The sequence below is a fragment of the Atta colombica genome, unplaced genomic scaffold (assembly GCF_001594045.1).
Source record: "Atta colombica isolate Treedump-2 unplaced genomic scaffold, Acol1.0 scaffold12, whole genome shotgun sequence".
NCBI lineage: Eukaryota > Metazoa > Arthropoda > Insecta > Hymenoptera > Formicidae > Atta > Atta colombica.
Window position 1 is genome coordinate 3,935,995 of NW_017259206.1, and position 4,778 is coordinate 3,940,772.

Consider the following 4,778-nt stretch of genomic DNA (forward strand, 5'->3'; position numbering starts at 1 on the left):
TCAATCAATTGAGACTCATTTACATATATGATTGAGATAACTATTTAAGACAAAGACAGAGTTAAAGACATTTATATTCTATATTTTAGATCCATTACCTGAAATTAAAATGCGGCATTCAAATAGTAGCACAGCAACAAAATTGTAATACGACATTAATCTGTAAAACACAAATACAGCCAATTTCAATAATGCTGAAAATAATTAATAATTAATATTTAGAAAATCATTACTATGCGTATCAGATTTTTATTTTTCTTTTTAATACATGTTCAATAAAAAAATTACTTATACTTTATGGAAAGATATCCCTAAGTTATAATATATAAATTTTATAATTTAATTTGTTTTTGATTAATAATGTAAATTTGATATCTTTTTTATCTCTTGGCGTATACTTTTTCTTTTTTTAAAAAACTTTTTTTTATACAGGGATATAAATAAAACTTATCTTTTGCATTATTATATGTTATGTGCCGAAACAAAAAATGTGGGTTAATAAATATATTTAAAATGAATATGATAATAAGATTATATTGACTTGTTTAATGAAACATAAGAATGTAAATGCATTATAAAAACGATTTAGTAAAATATTTGAAAATTTAGGTAGAAACAGATCTGAAAATAATTTTGTTTGATTATCAAAATAATTATGTAAAACGCTATAATACAATTTATTACAATACAAAAACGCTATAATACATTACAATAGTTGCTTCAATTGGTTATTAGAATGTCAAATTTTTGCGACTATTGGTCATCATGTTTAAGTTTCCTATAATTATTTTCATAGTGCAACTAAATTATTTTCAGATTTATATCTCAATTAACACACAATTTTTTTTTAAATAGATTTTTTTTTAAATAGATTTTTTTAAAATAGATTTTTAATATTTATTTAATATATTAATACATATTTAATATTGAAAATATATTTTAAAAACATTATCTGCTGATGGGGATCCAGCTAAATTCTTAGATTTCTTTAGTAAAATCATTTTTTCTCTATGTAAATATCTTTTTCATGCATCTCAAAGTATATCGGACAATCGGAAACAGCCTCACAAACGATCGCGTTTTCCATGTATTAACATACAACTTGACACGAACATAGCGCGCGGGAATTATGCAACGTTAGCCGGAGGTTGCTACACAATGATCCTCGGCGAGAGGTATTCGATACCACCGGGAGGAATAGTACTTAAAGACAGGCTACAGTTAGGTAACATGTGGCGAAGCGACCATCTGTCTAGGAAGCGAACGCGGCGGGTGTTGCGACGAGGAACAACGACACATCTCGCCTTGACTTGCGACTCCTCTCTCCGCCGTTTCTCCTTGTGCGAGATGAGATGGACCGTTTATGCGTGACTGGCTTGACTTTGTTGAAGGCGCGCGCCTACCTCGTATGCCACGCTCGCAATGTCAAGGTGTCATGAGGTGATTGACGGAAAACCGCCGGTGTTACGTTCGTCACGTAACATGTCCCCACGTACGATCGCACGAAACCTGAACATTGAGAGAAAAGTGTTTGGTATTTATGACTATAAATTATAATTATTATCAGGGTCAACTACATATTTTTTTTTATGTGAAACTTTAAATGTAATTATTATTACTAACAATATAACAGTAATAATCATAAAAATAGAACTCGTAATTATAATTATTTTACTATTATACAATTTTATTACTGCTATAATGTTAGTAATTATATTTATAGTAATTATATTTATAATTCTATACACAAAAATATGTATAGTTGGCTCCAAAAATTACTATAATTTATATAGTTACAAATATTTCGAAGCTTAAATATCAAACATTTTTCTTTCAGAGCAAGAACATATAATACGATAAAGTGTCTTCCAACTGTTATGTCGTTTATGGAAAATTAACTGTACTGTAACATATTTGCAGTTACACTTAAAAATATTATCAAAAAACTTTTCATAAATGACACAACTGTTGGCTGATACTTGATCTAGTAGATTTATTAATTAAATTATTAAATTTAGAAAAATATATTTAATGGATAATTTTTTGAATTTATGCGTATTAACGAATTTTTAACGAATTTTAATTTAAGACTGCATTGATAAAATGTTTAATCTAAAAAAACGTGAAGATTACGAAAAGAGATTGTGATAAACATATAAATCATCAGAGAGAAAATGATTTAGTTAAAGCTTCTTCAAAATATTTTGCAAATTGTATGTAATAATTTAACTCAATTATTGATCTATTTGCATTAAGTAAATCTTTGAAATTAATATGAGTACAGATGCAATTATTAGAATCAATATTTAATTTAATTTAATGTATAATGTTAATTTAAAATTATATATAATTCAGAGCATCACTTCATGGATTTCACACTTCATAAATCAAAGTTAACATGTTTTGATCGAGATGTAAAAATAGCTTGCTTTCCTTCGCTTTCGAATATTTATATTTCGTATATTTTCCTTCATTCATCGCCGTCACTTATTGACATTAACTAATCATTTAATTAAAATCTATATATATTTTATAATTGTAGTATTGTCGATAAATAATGAAGAAAATGAGTTGCATTTTCGTACTGTCGATTTACATTTTAATTACACAGTGGCACGAAAATGTTAACCAGAATATTCATATTGAACATAGTGAATGTGCGATGTCTCCAACAACTTGGCAGACATTCGCGCCAATATATCAACGTCATCGTTTTAAGTTAATTGACTGACGTTGTACAGCTTGCATCTTTCGTGTTTTCGCATAATAAACTTCGCGAGGCTGCAATGAATTTCAACATCTGTGTCTACGTGAATTTTAACAATGAATACGCGATGCTATTAGAAAAATTCCGAAAAATTTTTCCAAGAAATGTAAGATGTCTGCAGGAAGTTAATAACAAAATTACAGAAAATTACAAGAATACAAAAATACAAGAATTGCAGATAAAGGCAATTTGATTATATCACGTACTCTCAATATAAATATTATTTAAACGATAACGAAGTATTTTTCTAATCTCTAATTTCTTTGCCCGTATCAAACTAGAAAGATATTGAAAGAAAAAACCAATCTCAAGTTTAATAAACTTTGCTGTAATTGATCAAGTTAAATCAATTTTATCTCTATATGATACAAACAAAAAGAGAAATAATTACAAATAATAAAGAGACTGATAAAGTCTCTTAATACTAACAAAAAATGGTTGCAATTACTATAATTTAACTATGATTTATAGTTATTTTCGGTGTCAGCATATATTTTTTAGTATTTAACCATAAATATAATAATTATGAATAATATTATAGCAGCAATATCTATAAAACGGAATTCCTCACCATAATTATTTTCACCATACAATTATAGTCACAAATATCAAACACTTTTTTTCAATATGCAAGATAATATTTTATATAAAAAACTAATTGCAGAAAATGTATTAATAATTTATCAATTTACTATTCGTATAAGCGTGCAGCAGTGATAACATCGCGCATATCGACTCCGAATGTACAACAAAATTTCAATTACGCGCCGCATGATGCGGTATAAGAGGATAGTCGCATCGTGGCAAAGGATTCTACTTGTACGAGCGGAGAGCTATAATTACGCGATGCACTACATAAAAAAGATGTCATAACAAATGCCCGCAAAACGGAAGACGCTAATAAATCCGCATGCTGATTGACTTCTGATCCCGAGAACGTTGTGCATCGCGGCGTTTCAGGCTTATCGAGAAAATGCATCGCAACCAGTTTTCCTCTGGGGCATCGTAGGTCTCTCTCTTTCCTTTGCATAATAATTCGTGTATCCCAGTTATAATGGATTATTTTCTCGTTGAAATGGACGAAATCACGTAAGTCTTCGTGAAAACACTCCGCCCAATTGGAAGCAAATAATAATTAAGTCTGTTAATTGCTCTTGTCCGAATCGATGCATTTAATTTGCCATTTATTGCCGCGAGAAAATATTGATGAGTACGATAAAGGTGGGTTGAATTTCCGTGCCTTGCTTTTTAGTAATATACTGTATATCGTTACCGGATTAATAAATAAGGATAGCTCAGAAACAAGTTCATGAGATGCGAGGCGGAAACGAAACTAATAAAGGATACCGCAAACAAGTGTTGCAGTAGCAAGTTGCAAACGTATTGGAAATTGTATACAGTTAGAATATTTAAATAGCTACAACGCTCGGTTGTAGCAAAGTAATTACAATGTTTATTTTAAGATTCTAGTTCGGTTTTGAAAAAATATTTAAATCTTATACCTTAATTATCAACCACGTAGAAATAATTTACGATTATTTTACAATCACAATTTTAACCCTTTCGTCAAAGTATATAGGTACGTGATTACATCAAATTTTAAACGATAAAAATTTATATATTTTATTCAAATTACATTATAAGGTTTCAAAAATTCCACGGGCAACAAAGAACAATTTTACAAACTTTCTCTCATTTTTTATATTTTCAACATCTAAATATTTAGTTGGATATATATCTGATAAAAATAATTTTGACAAAAATAATTTTGTTGGTCCATCAAAATATGATGTAGACGCTCAAATTGATTAGAATATCAAAATTTTATGAAATATTATTCCATTATGTTTAATATTCCTACATAATTATTTTGAGTCCAATACAATTTTCAAATCTATAGTTAAATTATGAGTCAATTTTAAATAAAATCGTAAAATTCACTTGTTCTTGTAAAACTTACAAGAAGTTTAACTAGACTAGTATTCTAATTTTATGCATATATATATATATA